Genomic DNA, 19,526 nt, shown 5'->3' with positions numbered 1-19,526 from the left:
TCCTTAATAGTGATGTGATGAGTAGATGGGTTACAAGATACGAGGATGCAAAGACAAAAAGGCAAGCAGACAGAGCTCTCTTTCGGAGGCAACATGGCTCTCGTAAGGCGTACCCTAAGCATCTAGCAACACTTCCGAATGATATTCATGTTGATTGGTTGCATGAGGAAATGGAGAGAGCAGAGAGAGATGAGGGGCTGCATATCATGGCGGAAGAATGGGAGTATGCACGAGGATGCATGTTAAAGGTACATAGAACAAATGTAAATTTGCATTCTTTGTAAGTGATTGGCTTTTCATATTTATTCACATTAATTGCTTACATAGATATTGCTTATATTTTGGTCCAGTGCACTATGTTCAATGCTATATGGTGTGAAGGCAAGCATTTTCGAACACAAAGAATAGATGAAAAGAGGAATACACAAGATTGCGGTGTCATTAGTAGCTTTGAGGGAGCCAATGGAAAAATGGATGATTATTGTGGCACAATCCAAGACATATACAGACTTGACTTTCGCCGCTTCTTTGTGTATGTTTTGGATGTCAAATGGCAAATGAACGTGGTGGAAAAAGGGCCTAACGCAACGATAAAACGCCATGCAAGTGGCTATGTAACTATTGACTCTACAAAGTTTTGGCAAACAAAGAAAGATAGGCTCGTATTGCCACAACAATGTGAGCATGTATGCATTTTTTTACAAATGTGTTTCATGTACATATATATCTAAGCTCGCGCACCCCTTGACTTTTGATATGCTAATTAATTAATGAATTATGTGTATTTGAGCAGGTTATCTATCTGCCAATGGTGCATGACAGTAAATGGTGGTATGTCATCCCTATTGCACCACGTTCCAAAGTAATGTATAATACATTCACTGATATGGAGCATATGGAGGATGTGGCACGCCGCAAAGAAGATGATGTCGAACATGCCAATGTAGATGATCATGATAATGAGGATGAGCGTGCCATTTCTCATGATCATGAGGATGACCCTTCCATTGAGGATGATGGTGATGATGATGAGAATGATCAAGGCATCGGTACCATTATCAATGGGCAAAATAGCGATAGTAGAATAAATTTAATCGTAGCCTTACAAATTGATCAAATGGATATTGATGTTGATCGTTTGGCAAGGATGGATCTTATTGAAGATGAGATCGAACCCTAACCAATCCATCACTGTATTGTTCCAAATTCATGACATTTCTATTGTATACTTTGTCTTTCAATAACCATATGAAGATATATTTTTCAATATATTACGTTGTTGTAAGTGCATGTAGTGGGATTTTGTAATGGTTTGTAAACACTGCAATGCACAATGACATTTTTAAAACTTAATGGTTTTCTGTTTTGAAAAGAAATGGATTTCTGTAGTTAGGCTCTGTGTCGCGTGTAACAGAGCGTGTATTATGACAGACTTAACGCGCAAATACACGCGCCCTCACATGCAATTATACACGCGCCTGACTTGGCGCATATACACGCGCTGTTACATGCATGTATACACGCGCCCGATATTGCTGTAAGTATAAACGACCATACACGCGCCCGTAACTTTTCGCGTGTAATGGACACGTGTATGGCGGCATTGTGTTGTAGTGATACTTGGCAAAAAGTTTATGGGTGAGTGTGGTTTTTCAACCACATGAACCCTTGGAGAGCTTGGGGCTTGGGGTAAAAGGTATAGAAGGAAATTACTCTCTTTCCTTTCACTTCCTCTACTTTTTTCTTCTCCTTCCCTACTCCTTCTCCTTCAATCCTCTTTTTTCCTTCCTTTTTACCCTTCTTCCTCCCTCTATTCCTTCTTTCTTACCTTCTTTATCTTCTTCCACCTTATTCCTCTCTACTCATCATGGAACAACAACTGGGGCCCATGATGATGGTTTGAATTGGGGTCTAGGGGGGAAAATATGAAGGTAATACAAGGGGTTTATAGGTTAGCACAGGGAGTGAAAGGGCCTTTAAGAAGATAAACCTGAGAGAGGGGAAAATTTGAAGGTATAGGAAGGGGGCTTAAATGATTGTTGTAAGAACTTTTTGTGCGGGAAACCTCCAAGGGAAGGGGGGCTTGGAAGAGCCCTTAGAAGCTTCTGGGGGCGTGGAGTACCTACGTGGACGTAGACCAATCGATTTGCAACTTGGTGGCGCCTGACGATGGCAACAGTGGCTCAGTCTCTTCAGGCGGCAGCTTCTCCAATCAGTGGTAGTTGGTGCAGCCCGGCCTCCAACTTTGACTAAGCATGGCCTGGCGCAATCATTTCTTTATGTTGCCTTCCCACCCCATCCTTGGCCTGGCAGCACCCTGGCTTCCTCCTTTTCTCACACGGCAGCTCCCGATTATCACCGTCTCCTTCCTACTCCACAACTATGTCCCTCTCCTCTTTATATAGGGGAGGGGAGGGAATCCTCCCCCCCTTGCTTGTCAGTAAGCGTGGAGAGGGCCATGAGCAAGCTCCACTGAGGAGCTTGCTGGCCCCCTCTCCCCTCTATTCCAAATCGATACACGTAGCTTTCGTGGCGTCCGGCACAGCACATGCGCCGCCATGAGGGCGAAATTTTTTTTTCCCTTTAATTTATTTAATATATTACATTAAAGGTGATGACTTGCATGATATTGTTCTTGGTAATTATGAATGTATGCCTCAACTAATTGATTAGACTCATGGTAATACCCTTGTAACTTAAGGGCCTATCTTTGAAGAATGGCAAATTGTTTATAATGAGTAGGTCAAACATGATAAGGAAGCCCAATGTGTTGTTAACATCTAATTCTTCTTTATCCTTAGTAGTGTATATTTATTTCTAACTGTAAACACATTTGTAAGGGATGCATATAAATTGACACTAAGGTGTTATTAATGTATGATAATATTAATTTTTTAATTTATTTAAATTAATCCTTACTAACTTATAATCCTTTTACTTTTAATGCTATTTTAAAAATTATTTTTTGAGAGTGTGAAGATCAATTTGTTGATTTTGATAAAGGTTGTATTGATGTGAGCTAAAATTATAATAATTTCAATTCTTTCTGTCCTACCAAGATATTACTCGGTCGCTTATTAGGTGACTAATATGAGGATACACTAATAACCCTACAGCTACACTATACCCCTGTAGTCCACCACCCTTGGTCATGACACACTTATTATGCCATGTCTTCTTTGCTTAGTAAGTTCACACTTAGTGATCGTAGGTACATATATTGTGATAACTTCATATTAGTATTTTATCATATTATAGGCTTAATTCTCTTGTGTAAAAGAAGAAGAAAAAAGGAGAAGATTTCAATCCTATGTATCTATATTCTCAAGTCTCCATTGCTTTTATGTGTTGGCTCTTGAGTTCTTCACTTCTCTCCCCTCTTATTTGTTTTCATGGTATCAAGTCATCCCATGGCTGCACAGAGCTAGATTAAAGAATGAGGTGAAGGAATTTAAGGAACAATGTAAGAAAACAAGCAACATGTAAAAAGCTCTTCCATATTGCTCCATTTGCCTAAGGTTATAGCTTTAGGAGGCTCTTGAGTCTGGTAGAGTTGCAGTCTCTGATTGTTGTGAGCCTTGGTGAGTAAGAAGAACAATTTGTATATTGGACCTCTATTCTAGATCTCTAAGTGGTATTGATAATAGTTTTTAAGTATGCTACAGTTTCAACTATGTCAGCCCTTTACAGGTGCATATGTTACAAATTGTAAATATCTAAGGAATTAGGTATTTGCTGAGTTATAGACATATAATGCGTCTACATAAAAATTGTAGATTACACTTATTGTTGTGGAATTAGTGAAAAGGAATATGTGTTTAGTTGTGGTGTACGTGGTATCAACTTGGTTTCTATGTTGGATTATTTTGCAAGGTTGTCTATTTTGTCAAAATGTTTTGGCAACTTCAACTAGATTATGAGTGAGAAGCTTTTTTGCAACAACTATCCTGCATAAAAGTTTAGGATGATAAATCTCTTGAAGGGAAAAGGCATTTGAAATTATATCGAATGAGACATGGCAATAGTACCTGAAGTTCTTCCACCTTGCTTCATTTGCCTAGGATTATAGCTACACAAGGCTCTTGAGTTTGGGAGAGTTATGGTCTCCCACTGTTGTGAAACATGGTGAGCAAGAAGAACAATGTGTATGTTGGACCTTTGTTCTTTATCTCCAAATGGTCTTGACAATTTTTTTTGAGTATGCTACCATTTTGGCTATGTCACTTATTCACAGGTGCATATGTTACAAATTTTAAATATGTAAGGTTTTAGGTATTTGCTTCGCTATACACACACAATGCACCTGCATCGAAATTGTAGATTACAATCATTGTCATGAAATTAGTGAAAAGGACTATGTGTTTAGTTCTCGTGTAGATGGTATCAACTTGGTTTCATATTTGAGTTTTCTGCAAGGTAGTCTATTTTGTTAAAAATTTCTAATAACTTCAACTAGATTTTCTATGAGAAGCTTTATTAGAACAACTATTCTTAATGAAAATTTAGGATGAAAAATCTCTTGAGAGGCAAAGGTGTTTGAAATTATATTGAAGGAGAAATGATAGTAGTACATGAAGTTCTTATGTGAAATGCTAATATAGAATAGGTAAAGGCAAATAAAGATTAGGACCACACATAAAGTCATGCACTAGCTATCTATCATAGTGTCACAAATAGCATAATGGGCTATTTGTTGGGATTTAAAACCCTTGCTACCGCATGAAAGAATCTAGCAAGGTTTCTTAAAGTAAACACAAAGGTTAGAAAGCTACAACTCAAGTTAAAACCAAGTGAAAAGAGAAAACTTGTCCATTAATGATTATGCCTTGAAGACCAAGAGTGTTGTGGAAGTTGTTTAATTGATAAATGTGAGAGTTGACAATGATGATGCTATGCATGAATGCTTAGATAGACTTGGACATGAATATAAGAGCTTTAGGTCATCTATGAATATGAGGGATGATATCCCTTGTTTTGTAGTCTTGATTTTTATGTTGATACTTGAGGAGAAGGACCTTGGGTTGGATTCTACTTCTTCTCAAAGCAAGAACAAGTCTAAAGAGATGCTTTACTCTACTAATAGAGGTAGAGGTTATGATAGAGGCCAAGGTGTAGTCATAGTCAAAGTTATGATGTACAACAAAATAGGGAAGGTCATTCTCGAGAAAGGGAAAGTCAAAGACACCAACTTGTAGATTCTAAAAGGAAACATAATTCTAGCGATAGCAAGAATTATTTACATGGTGATTAGAAAGGCCACATTTTAAAAAATAGCTTCCAAAAGAAGGCTACATTAGAAATGATAAAAAAACAAGACAATTATGCATCGAATAGTACAAATAATAATGATAGAAGTGAATAGTTGTTTGTTTTGTAGCACTTTATGAATATTATGATTATTGATGGTTCATTAAAGAATTATGTATGATATATAGGCTAAGGTAAAAATTAGGGGAGGATTCTAGTCCAAATGGTATTTTTTGGAGGTTTTCTTGGCCGCTTGACTAAATTTTTAGGCTTGAAAACTCAAAAAATCACCCTTATATGCAAAAACTTGTATATTTTGATCCAAATTTTGCCTAAAAATAGCTTTAAAATAAGATTTTCTCATAACAATCACCTAGTTTTCTAAACTCTTTACCATCGATCAACAAAACATTCCCCACCTATCTATAAACTAAAAATCATGGGGATCTCTTAATATTTACCTTGATGTAGAGTCAAGTGCCTCTAACCACATGACTTCTTATGGAGAGTGGTTTAGACAGATGTACAATCCACAGTCTTACGCCTATGTGGAGACTCATGAAAATGTTTCTGTGTAGAAGATGGTAAAATAAGTACTTGACTGATATATTGTATGTACCAAGTATAAAACAATATTGGTTTCTATTGGTCAAATGGTGGAACAAGGATTGTAGGTTTGTAATGAAGGGGACCTAAAAGAGAGAGAGAGAAGGACGAAGACTATAGAAGAGAGAGAAGAAGAGAGAAAAGGAGAGAGAAATACTAGGAGAAGAGAGAGAAAGATAAGAAAAGAGAGAGAAAGAGAAAGAAAGAGGGGAGAGAGAGAGGGGAAGTCATGGGAGCTGAAGGTGAAGGTGAGGAGACAGATTTGTACTTATCAAATGGTACCCTAATCAGGTCCTTGTACACCTTAGATACCCCATCAATGTAACCAGGTATTTGCATGTGCTAACCTCGTGTTAAACCCGTGTAAGACCCTCTAATCCCATTCTTTACATTCCATCCTGACCTGGAAGGTTTTTGCCCTCGAAAAAAAAGAGAGGACCTATTGGTATGGCTGGGTGGGGGGGGTGAAATGTTGAGGAACGATGGCCTATGAGCATGTATGCAGTGTGAGCATGATGGAAGAAGGTAACTCAGTCACCAATTCCAAACAAGAAGGGTTGGACAACAGTGGACATCATGCTATCCTGAACAGGCTTGCAGTGGAAAATTGCTCATAACTTGCCATGGGAAACTCCAAATGAGACATTCCGCATGTCAAAACAAAGCTTGTTGACTTACTTTCAGCCAGGTAGGTCATGCATGGGTGCAATTAATGCATGTCCAAAATTGTTCGAAAACAAATGACTATCTACTGGAAAATAGGCCCAAATTGAGTTTTCCTTCAGCCAAGGTTGCCGCCTCAAGGAGAGGGGACTACACTGGGGGAGTGTTGATGTAGATAGAGCTTTTTTCAATCCCTGGGATGAAATGGATAACCTACATAATAAGCATCAAGAGCACAAGGGTCATCCATATAAGCATGGGTCACCATACTACCACCGGGGTCAAAAGGATAATTGTGATCCAATGCATCCGCTGTATCATAGAAGTAATTTATGGTGTCATCTTCAAGCACTGATGGTGGCACAAGATCCTTACAGACCCATACGGTTGCATACATTGACTTGTCCATAAACTCATTGGGAACCAATAGGCCAAGTCAGACTGGAGCAGATGAGGCTCCAATCACTACATCATTCACTGCATCAATCCCTAGGCACTTCATGTCCATGAGTTCCACATGTGTGGCTACTACTGGGCATTCAAAGTTAATGGCCTTAGGCTAATGGGGCACCTGCTCATGAGCTTGAGTAGTGAGATGCTCTCATCATGGCATTGTTCCTGAGAAGTATCATGTGGCTCATAAGGATGTGCATGTTGCTTATAGTAATGATCAAGTGGCTGATGATATTGAGCACTCCGATGCCAATAATGATGTTGCTCACCATGTACATACTCGTCTAAATTTGCATGATGTTGTCCATGTACATAGTACTGTCTAGATAACCATCCATGTATGTGACCAAAATGTAGCTCATAAGAACATACATAGTCATCAGATGCATGCTGCTCAAAATATTCACAATCATCATATGCATGCTGACCATAAGTAGGCGCAAGCACTTGCCTTTGCACATCGAACCCATGCCAATGGTCCTGGTACTCATAATGTCTGTGAGAATGCCCATACATGCCTTGTTGACCAAAATGTCCATTGGTGCCATAATGCCTATGCATTACATGTGGGCCAAACTGATTATTAGGGCCTTGCTGCCCAAAATTCCCATGCTTCCCATGTGCACCTACATTAAGGCCTTGCTGCCCATGCAATACATGCAAACCAAACTGAACATTGGGGCCTTGCAACCCAAAACTACCATGTGCATGCTGCCCATTGCCATGTGCATGCTGCCCATGTACACCTTGTATTCCATGCTGTCCAAAATTTGCATTAGGACCTTGCTCGCCATTCCCATGAGTATGCATATAGCTTCCATTATGGGGGAGCTACTATCCCAAGGATGGGCTTGAAGGGTTCATAATGGAGGAGGGAAGGATAGGTTCATCATGTCTAGTGGAGGGCTCGCCCATCTCATAAGTGCTATGGGGAAAGCCATGGGTGCCACCAAAACCTTGTGGGCTATGCCCGGTCTCCAAGGGAGAAGGGCGGTTGGCCTCACGAGGAGGAACATACTCCTTGGGCTAAGCCGAGGAGGGTGTGGTGGCAGGGATGAGGGCGCCCATGCACTTGATGAGTAAGTCCATCTTTTCTATCATCTCAAAATGAAGCTAATCTTGGCGTGTTTCCATCTTCCTATGGCATTGTTCCAACTCTTGATGCCGGTCGGCATGACGGGTCTCATGTTGGCATAGAGTATGGTTAAGCATAGGCAAGCGGTCCATCTCGGGGGCACCATCTTCAAACACGTCTTCACAATACTCTTCGGCTAAGCTAGAATCATTCATTGAGGCACAAAAGTCCCTTATTTCACTCTTGAAGTCCTCTTGGGTCTTTGCTTTTCCCTTGTGGCCTGCCATCCTAAGTGCAGTCCACTAGACCCCCTATTACAGAAATGGAAAAATCTTGATCTAGTAAGCTTGGATTGCCAAATTTTTTATTCAAATTAAAAGTCACAATCCCCTCTACGAGGCCATGTAAAAATATCTCTGATAGTAAATTATCAAGGCTTTTTTGTAATTGACTTTTGTGGCCTTACTGTGTAGGACTGCTGCCTGTCCCATAGCACCTTTGAGCACAAAATTGGGTGTATCTTCCAAAACGTAGGGTGGAATGGAGAGATTTTTGGTTTGGATCAAAGGGGAAGATGCCCTCTTAAAATTGAGCTATGGGTTCTATGCTCAATCACACAAGAAGGCTTTGCTGTAATTGACTTTTGCAGGCTAACTGTGTGGGACTGGCTATCTGCAACACCCTACAAGAACTCCTTCAATGAGCATACATTATCCCAATGATGAGGTGCTTATTCCAAGAAATAAGGGGCCTCAATGGTGGTTCTCAATGCCACATAGAGCCATACATCATTTGCATCAATAATTCTCTTGCTGAGACCATTTCTTGACTGCATACCCTGCCCATCACTGCATACCTCCACCATACATTCGCAAGTGATACATCTCATTACCAATACATCCACCATACATTCCCAAGTGATACATCTCATTACCAATACATCTACAAGGTTGCAGAATGTAAATGATCAAGGCTTGGGCTATTCATTCAAGTGTACCTGCACCTACAAGAAAATTTTGGGCTCTGGATCACCAAGAGGTGGGCAAAGTTTCCCCCGGGCTAGGTTGTGTACCCCTTCAGGGTCTTAATCAGGAGGGGGCTTCAAGGTTCCCTCTTTTGCTCCCAACTCGCCTGGTCTATGTATACATGGCATGGATTTTTAATTCAAGAAATCAACATGCTATGCAATTTCAATTGAAGAGTTGGGCTTTTCATGAGATGCATGACCAATAAGGAAATGGGATAGGGGAAGGGGTTACCTCTGCAAATCAGTGACTCACTGACTGCATGACTTACCCTTCTTACAAAATTCTTTCTTATCAGTCAAAAATCAAGACAAAAGTATAGTTAAGGATTAGAGTAAAATCTTGATCAATGGGGAAAGAAATTTAAAGAGCATTCAGCCATGCATGCATTTCAAGAGTGTGAAATGGGGATGGGAATTCAATTGGCACTCTCAAGCTTCAAGAAGGCACGCAATCCTTCCATCTCTCTCATCAAGTGGTGGAGCTCAACAATTGGATGTAAAAGAGAGACCAAGAACCAATTGACATACGTTATTCAAGATCGGGGAAGAGTTAATGGCTGCTCTCTCCAAGAAATTTGTGGTTGCCCTTCTTCTTGCAACCCGTGGTTGTATGTGGCCTTCAATGTTCCACGATGCAATAATGAAGAATTAGTGATGAAGGCAAAATTTTACCAGCAACAACAACAATAGGGTGGTATTCAGTTGTAGCAAGCAGTACCCCCAATAGCTACAAACAACCCAGCAACAACCACCTGCTGCAGGACATAGTGTACCTATACAAGCACGTTCTATCGCTCAAGACAGTGCATCTGTATTTTCTTGGAAAGGTGAAACCCTTCAAGAGTACTGGTGGTGTATTGAGAGAGGTCTTGACTTGGATCCTGGTAGTGGCCGAGACTTGATTGTGGATGATGGTGGGGATGCTACTTTGTTGATCCACAAAGGTGTGAAGGCCAAGGAAGCTTATGCCAAGGATGGCACATTACCTAACCCAGCTTCTATTGATAGCCAAGAGTTTCAAATTGTCTTGTCTATTTTGCGGGATGGTATCAACAAGATCCTAAGAAGTACCACGGAATGAAGGAGAGGTTGGTTGGTGTCTCTAAAGAGATCACCACTAGGGTCCATCATCTATATCTGATGCATGCCAGTGTCAATGATTCAGTGACTAAGAGTAAGTTTGACAACCTGTATGGGTGCCGCCACTCACTGCCTGATGGACTCATGAGGGCCACTGTATATAATGATTGCTGGAAACGTTGCAGTTGTCTATGGTTACAGTGATGTTGGCAAAGGTTGTGCTGTTGCCATGAAGGCTATAGGGGCTTGAGTAATTGTCACAGAGGTTGATCCAATCTATGCATTACAATCCTTGATGGAAGATATTCCTGTCTTGACCTTGGAGGATGTTGTGGAAACTGTTGAAATTTTTCTAACAACCATCTGGTGTAAAGAAAATCACTATCAAGCCTCAAACTGATAGTTGGGTGTTCCCTGAGACCAAGACTGGCATCATTGTTTTGGCTGAAGGGAGGCTAATGGGTTGGATGGCATTACCGCATCTTCAATGGTGAGTGAATGCCCTGGTGGTCCGTCATCAAAGCAACACGAGCTCCAGGTCATGAATCCAAGCTCTATGACAGAAATGCCCCTTGAAAACTTGATGAAGAGTTTTGAATCCATCACCCGCTTTAGGCAGGCACAGTTTGACCTTGTAAAGGCTGGCCATGTTGCAGAAGTAGAGGTTACATCCATCAATCCTGTGTACTGAAGGCCGGCATAGCTTCTCCCACTAGATTTGTCATGAACATGAAACCATCTGAAGTAGAGACATGCTTTGATATGCGAGTCTCTCCTTTTGCTAATTTAGTAGCCTTGCATGCCTAGATGGATTATGAATGGGCACCCGCCTGGAGGAACTTGTCTTATAGGTTCACTCGAAAGAAGTCATTACTATCCAGTCAGGGTATCCCTTTCATCACTGCTACAAATGAGTAAAATCCATGGTGGAACTTGTTGAAAGAGCATGTCCTCATGGCTGGAGGTGAATTGAGCGAGTTAGAGATTTTTCTTGCTACCACTGATAGCCGCTTTGTGAGGGAGAAAGGCATTCCATGTTTCGGATTCTCTCCAATGGCTAATACACCTATTCTACTGCATGACCACAATGAGTTTTGAACAAAAAAGAGTATTTGAAAGGGATTAAAGTGTACATTGAAATCATCAAATCCTTTCTGTCATGAGATGAAAATGGAGCCTGGCCAAATTTGTACATACTCCGGTGCATTGGATTGTGCCATCAAAACAGTGAAGGCAGAGGGTCCCATGGCAATGTACAAGGGCTTTGTACCGATGGTAATGAGGCAGGGCCCATACAGAGTAGTTCTATTCGTGACTCTGGAGGAATTTCTATGCATACGGAATCTAAAGTTAATACACCATCAGTTGAAAGCTCATCTCCCTGCAGGTCCACTTCACAGCATCCTTCTTCATCACCGTGCAAGTCTCAAAGTTGAAAACAAGATGCCATTTTTGTCTCCTTGCCTCCAGATTTGGCCAAGCCTCCTACCATAGCTTGTGTGTGTCTTCCAAGAAAGTTGCTATCTCTGCCTGTGTACCTAAAAAGTAGGGTTTATTGTTGGAAAATGAGACTTGATTTGAAGGAAAGGAGAGAGAAAGGAAGGATCAAGAACTAAGCTCTGATACCAAATGTAATGAAGGGGACCTAAAAGAGTGAGAGAGAAGGAAGAAAACTGCAGAAGAGAGAGAAGAAGAGAGCAGAGGAGAGAGAAATACTAGGAGAAGAGAGAGAAAGAGAAAGAAAGAGGGGAGAGAGAGAGGGAAAGCCATGGAAGCTGAAGGTGAAGGTGAGGAGACATATTTGTATTTATCAAAAGGTACCCTAATCAGGTCCTTGTACACCTTAGATACCCCATCATTGTAACTGGGTATTCTCATGTGCTAACCCCATGTAAGACCTTCTAATCCCATTCTTTACAAGCTTCAGTTGAATCTAATGGTTGTTATGTAGAAGATCTTAAAAATCATTTCATGTTGATTGGAAAAGAGAAAGGTACTAAAAGAGTGTTTACTCTTTATGTAAGTCTTCTTGAAATGGATGCTACCATGTTTGCACAAGGTTTAGGTATCCTAGATTATATTGAAATTTGGCATAAGAGATTTACTCATGTGAATGTAAAACAATTGAAAGACATGTAGGCAAAAGAAATTGTGGATGGCTTGCCCAAGTTTCGAGTTGATGAGATACATAAAGTATGTGAAGTATGTTAATTTGGAAAGAAACCAAGGTATGTGTTTCCATATGAAAAGCATGTATACAAAAAGCCACTTGAATTGATACATTTTGATGTGTGGGATCCTATAAAGACTGTAACATTGAGTGGTTGCAAATATTATATTTATGTCATTGATTATCATACTCGTAAAGTATGGCTTTACTTTATATAGGAGAAAAGTAAAGTGTTCACTCACTTTGAAAGCTTAAGGATTTGATTGAGAAGGAGACAAGGTTGCATATTAAATACCTAAGGTTGGATGGATAGAAAATCTCTCTCCAATGAATTTTTTTATTTCTTGTGGGAAAATGGTATACATAGATAATATACATTTAGAGATACTTTGCAGCAAAATGAAATTTCTCACTGAAAAAATAGGCATATTGTAGAGGTGTCTCATGCATTGATCTCAAAAAGAAACTTGTATCATTACTATTGGACTAAAGCAGATACTACTATATACATTATTAATAGGACACCCACAGCCACTATACATGGTGAGACATTGAAAAAGAAGTATGCAAGTAGAAAGCTAAATCTATCCCATATAAAGATATTTGGATGTATTGCGTGTGTACATTTTTCTCATAAGTTATTCATTAAATTAGATCCCAAAGTAAATATATATATATTTATGGGATATTCCCTTGAGTAGACCAAATATTGATTGTATAACCATGTTAAATGTGAGCTAAGTTAGTAGGGATATTGTTCTGGATGAAATGAGTAGCTAGTATACTTATATGAAAAATGGAGTTAGGGCTAATGAGCATGAGATGTGATTGTACCAAAAATAGATAAATAGTCATAGACATTTACTAGACCACAATAGTCTCCTAATCATGGTTCTATTGATAGAACTTGGAGTGGCGAATTGAGATCACAAGTTACTCCACAAAGTATATCACAAATGTTAAGAAAAAGTAAAGAGAAAGTTGGAGACTCACCTACTATGATAGATATATCATTACGTTTCTTTAATATTGATACTGATTTAGATGGTTCTAAGCATAACTTGGATGAGGAATTTGGGATTCTATATATTAAAACACCTAGTGTATGAAAGGAATAAGAGGATGCTAAAGAACCTACTAGTGATCTAGATCCACATACGTCAAATAGATTAAGAAAGACAACATAATGATTCACATATGATAGCTATCTAGCTCATCATTATGCATAGATAACTAAGATTGTGAAGGATGTGAAATCCACTTGTTTTGAGGATGCAATAGATAATGAGTTTTGGGATCATGCTATGAATGAAAAAATGGTTGCACTTACAGATGAAGATACATATTTACTTGAAGATAAGAAAGTTATTAGCTGCAAATGGGTTTACAACATCAAGCATAAGTCAACTAGATCTATGGAGCGCTATAAAGCATGACTGGTTACCAAAGAATATGTATAGACTCATGGTATTGATTATGAGGAGACTTTTGTTTGAGTGGCTAAAATGGCCACTACAAGGACTATCATAATAGTGGATGAATCAAAATGTTGGATCATGCATCAAATGGATATTAAAAATACATTCTTATAGGGGGGAGTTGCAAGAGGAAGTTTGTGTGGAGTAGCCACCTAGTTATGTAGATGAGAATTATCTAGATTATATATGACAACTTCATAAGGCCTTGTATTGGCTGAATCAAGCACCTAGGGCATGACATGATAAGATTGCAAACTACATTGTCAGCATTGGATTTCACATAGCACATACTAATCACTTACTTTATGTATGCGAGAGTAATATATGTATTGTGGTCATTACTATATATGTGGATGATTTTATCATTATGGGTGATAGTGAGATAGAGATTAACAATGTGAAAGGTTTTCTCGAGACTAATTTTGAGATGAAGGATTTGGGAGAGGTTCTTGACATATAGATAATCATGACTCTAGAGGATATATGATTGTCATAAAGACAATATGCATTGAATATGTTGAAGTAATATGGTATGGTTGATTGCAAGTCTTTTTCTATAGCTTTGGATGTTAATGCTAAGCTTAGTGCACATGAGGGCGGCTTGATTTAGAATGCCACTATGTATCAAAAGATTATAGGCACCCTTGTCTATTTGACAATCATCAAGCCAAACCTAAACCTCAACCTAAACTACATATTTGGTTTGGAGAGTCATTTTATGGAGCTTCCAAGAAGCCACATTTAGATGTAGTGTAATACATATTGTGCTACATCAAATACACATTGGATTATGTCTTATTCTATGGTGCAGCTATACCATTAGACTTTCATAGCTATGTAGATGCAAATTGGGATGGTAGTATTTCAAACACGAGATCTACTAGTGCTTTTATATTTTTATTAAGTAGTATTGTTATTACTTAGAGCAACAAGAAATAGCCATAAGTTTCCTAGTCTAGTACATAGGCATAGTATAAAGGTCTTACAATTGCGACATGTGAGGTAGCTTGGTTGTACAAGCTACTAAGTTATATGGGGATACATGTGGAAAAAAAGATTATCATTTACTATAATAACCTTAGCAGCATTCAATTGGCTAGAAACTCAATGTATCATGTGTGGACCAAACTTATAGAGATTTAGTATCATTTTATTTTTGAGTGAACTCTGGCAAGTGATTTTGACTTGGTTTCTGTTAGCACAAAGGATCATGCTAGTGAAATTTTCACAAAAGCCTTGCAAGATTAGAAGCTTCAATGCTTTTAGACTATACTTGGAGGAGTTCACGCTAGGCTTGAGGGGGAGTGTTGAGATATCGAGCTCTACATGAGCTCGCATCGATTATGTGCCTTAATGATATGGTAAGCTATCATTCACTAGCATGTTAGGTGACTAACATGAGGATATGCTAGTGATTCTACAACTCAACTACACCTATGTATTTCACCCTTGGTTATGGAACATTTGTTATGCCACCTCTTCTTTGCTTAGTGGGTTCATACTTAGTGACTGCATGTACATATCTTATGGTACTTTCATATTAGTTTTTTATAATGTTATAGACAGTTTGTTTGTGTGGATGAAGAAAAAAGAATAAGAAGATTTTAACCCTATCTCTCTATGTTCTCAAGTTTGCATTGCTTTTGTATGTGTGCTCTTGGATTCTTCACATGTCTTCCCTTTTGTCTTTTCTCAATAACTAGCAGTATAGAAAGGATTTCACCAACTACTCTATTGAGTTGTATCTATATATCCAAGGAAAGCTACACAGAAAGAGATTGCATGGATAATAGGGAAAAAAAAGATGTGTCCTCCATGAATCTAAGCGACTGCTACAACTTCTTACCATTTGAGCACTTTCTAATACATTAAAACATTGAAGGAAATATGTAATATAAATATTCAAAGATTAATCTACAATACACAATGTTCACAAAAATACTAAAACTAGAAACAAAAAGGAGGTATGACTTGTTGGTCAACCACACATAATCTATTGGTAATGAGTGCAATAAGACTATCTAGTAAGTCTCTAAACCTATGGAGTCACAATTTGTAATTGAATGCTACAAGGAAATCAAAGTAGCATTGCTAGAAATAAGGTTAAGTATAAGATGTACATTGAAAAATGAAGTGAACATAACCCAAACAAAACTTATAATGTTCTCAAAATAAGTCACTCATAAGATGATGCACAACCCATGTCCCTAGCCGTGCCCTCGTTGCCTCTGTTGCCACTCTTGCCCTAGAGAGTCTATGGCCTCCACCTTGAATCTCCTCTAATCCTCTATGTCCAACCACGAAGGCTTTAGTACACCACTCTTCTATTTGTACTAGGAATTCCTCATGCAAGAATTCTATCATGTAGTTCTTGCTCCCTTGTGCTATATTCTTTCAATGATCTAGAACATTGTGCCTAAATACTTATTGGAAAAACTCCCTCATGTCCTCCCATCACCATTCATGAGAATGGCACCATTTTCTCTTATATTAAGTACTTGTATCCTGGGGAAGGTGCATCTAAGGTGCACCCTCTCCTACCTACAAGCATGCTCCTAGGCATAACTAGGAGACCTCTCTATACCTAGCATACTTGTAGGGGTGGTATCTCTCAGAGAAGCCATGAAAAACTGAGAAAACTTGAGTCAAGGGAGCAGACGTTTATATAGGTATAGAAAATCTAAAAAGTGTACACTTGACCAAAGAGATGGAGATACTCCATTAGTACCTTTGCAACATGCATTGGAGCCATCCTCTTGACATGAATTGGCACGAGAGTAAGGAGTAGCAACCAACCATGAAGTCACAACATTTGTATATTTGTAGCATCTAACCAACCACCCCCTAGAAAGAGGAGGAGAGGAAGTCTACGGCCTCTCATCATCTCTGTTAGTCTATGAGTGAGGCATCCTTGAGCTGCTCTCGACCAGCCTAGAGTGTGGACTTTGAGATAACTTCTTTTATACCTCTAAAGTTCATGATTTTATGCGGAGATATATGCATGAAGATCTCTTTAACTCCTCATTTGTGTGTCCTTTGCTCATCCTACTCTCGAATCATCTATACTGACCTAGATAGTTGAAAAATGATGCCACAATCAATATAAGAGCGAAGGTGAATTAGAAAAATCTATATTTTCAAATAAATATGTAAGTTAAAAATTATATGAAAAGTACTTATATAAGAAAATAGTTAATGAATTCGACAACAAGGGGATACAAATATGACTGTCATCATGTGGCTCCATGATAAGATCACAGCATAGCTCATATACACCATAAGGGTTGTGCATGGATCCCCATACAAAGAATATTCTACTAAATTATTGAAGAATTATTGTACTCCTGTCTCTTCCCCTGAATTATCCATGCCTATCTCTGCCACATGATGTAAGCCCTTTTCTTCCTCCATCCCTCACAACTCCTCTACTTACATACTCTCCACATCTATGCTAGAGACATTACTTTCATCATACACTTGAGTGCTCTAAGGTCTTGATGGCATGGCATACCACCAAGAAGGTTGTCGTGGGTTTGGGTAGAAGATTAGCTATTTAGGGGCTATTCAATATCCAAATAATATTCACAAAGAATAAACAAGTATTTATGATTGAATTAAACAGTGACAAAATACCAAAAAAGGCCATGTATGTGTTCATAGTGATTCAACAAGACAAATATGTTGCGTAAATTGTTCCATCTTTTCTCATAATCTACCTCCAAGAATCCAAACAATCCTTGAACTATTGCCTCTATTTCTTCCAATACCACTGTAAACCATTGTATAACAAATATAAACATGGAGAAGCTATGGCAATCTATTGAAATAACACTTTGTAAGGTTGTTAAAATACTCAATCTCATCTACTACAATATTTAGACTTATGACCCACCATCAACTCTCTTGCTGAAACTTTGCTATCACACCACAATCCATCATGAAGTTCTTTTTGTGAATACACTCAACTTGGAGATATTACCCACATTATCACACTATAGTGTAGACTTTATATTATACATTGAAATGCCTAGGTTAGTTGCTCTATATAATTGCTAGACACAACAATATTGAAAGCACACAATTACCTTTGGACTATATCTCCTACTTCTCCCTAGATATTTCCTCCCCTTGGCATGAAGAAATGGTCAAGGCATCATACAACCACCTCGTAGACATGAACGGCAACAACTCCTCCATGCCCTTGGAATATCAAACTAACCATTGTTGTATACTATGCTGAAATTCTGATCACGTTGCCTTCTATTCCCTTCTAGCCTACTTGCTTGTACCTATCCAACTACTTCTCTATAGATGCATGATGCAACATACAAAAATGAATCACTTTCTTCTCCATAGTACCATCTATCTTCTTCTTTATCACATTTTTCACTAGCACATCCCCTATTAGTCTATTGTTGTTCTTTAGCATCCAACCACATCATCTTGTTATGTAAATCCACTATTAACAATCACTTTAAAATATATATCAATGCCTTTGACACTATCCAACCTTCAATCATGTCTCCCTTTATATGAGCCTCTTGTTTGCAAAAATCGTTTCAAATTTTTCATAAAGTGATCTAAGAAGAATATCCACTAGGTATAGATAGGTCCTATAATCTCCACTTCATCCAAAAGATGTACTAGGAGATGCATTTTTATTGTGAGAAAGCTCATGGGTAAGTACTTCTCAAAAGAGACATACTATCTCCACTACTCCTTGCATTGCAAACTCAATGGAGAATGCCCTGATCCACTTCCGCAAGGTCCACTATAGTAAGTTCAACAACTTATAAATTGCAGAATGTATCTCTAGAGTAAGACACCTCGTGATTGAGACTGGTAGTATGAACTCTCAAAATTTTAATGCATTAGAAACTATAGATTGATGTAAAGTAAAAAAATATTGGTTTTACTTTATGTGAAGTCAAGGCTAGAACAAACCTAGTATATATTGTGCCAATCATCATGGAAATTTAACCATGTTAGCTGGTTATCTTTAGAAAATCTAAACCTGAGATAATACATGATATCTCTCGATATGTGGATAGACGTGATAATTTGCTTCACCATGTGCTTTTGTTTAGTGGATAGGAGCCAAGGACTAGGAGGTAGTTGTACATGACCATCAAAGATCATCTCTAGCAAAAACACCACCATCTTATCTACCTTCTTCAAATCCATTTATGCCCTACAATATCTCTATTTTCCATCATATCGTCCCACAACAAGCTACCAATATTCTTGACACTATACATTACATCCAAAAAATGGCTCATCCATAAATGGGTTCAATATGGCAACTCATTAAAAACTAAGAATCATTACATTCTGCTTGAAAGTGACTCCTCATAGACCATCTTCCACTCTCATACCAAGTTTAGGCATTCATTTGTGCAAGGGTTCCTCCAAGGAAAATTTTTCTCAAATCATGGCCCTATGAGAAGAATGTGGTGTGTTCCTAATAAGCCATTTTCTTTACAGTCCATGACCTTTGAGAGTCTAACTTTGATCCACACAATGGACATGCATGGTAATGTGAGGTGACAAAGTCTACCACAATATCCATATCCATTCAATACAAACATAAACAAGCCATACTAGATAAGAGCAACGAGAATGGAAACTCGTTTATTTGAGCGTTCCTCCTTGAAACATAGAAAGTCATACATGGTCCACATGAAAAGGGCTCCTATATTAGTAGACCACCTCCCAATATGCGTGCTC

At 38.6% G+C, this 19,526-nt stretch overlaps 2 pseudogenes; both read left to right on the top strand.

Moving 5' to 3' along the window:
* Positions 1–6,335: 6,335 nt before the first annotated feature.
* On the top strand, positions 6,336–10,606 carry LOC148013949 (adenosylhomocysteinase 2 pseudogene; annotated as a pseudogene).
* A 19-nt stretch (positions 10,607–10,625) lies between these two features.
* Positions 10,626–11,314, top strand: LOC148013948 (uncharacterized; annotated as a pseudogene).
* Positions 11,315–19,526: the final 8,212 nt, after the last annotated feature.

The sequence above is a fragment of the Lygodium microphyllum genome, chromosome 25 (assembly GCF_053477565.2).
Source record: "Lygodium microphyllum isolate KBCC chromosome 25, Lygodium_microphyllum_v1.1.10, whole genome shotgun sequence".
NCBI classification, from domain to species: domain Eukaryota; kingdom Viridiplantae; phylum Streptophyta; class Polypodiopsida; order Schizaeales; family Lygodiaceae; genus Lygodium; species Lygodium microphyllum.
Note: the sequence above shows the minus strand (reverse complement) of the source record. Positions and strands in the feature narration are given on the sequence as shown.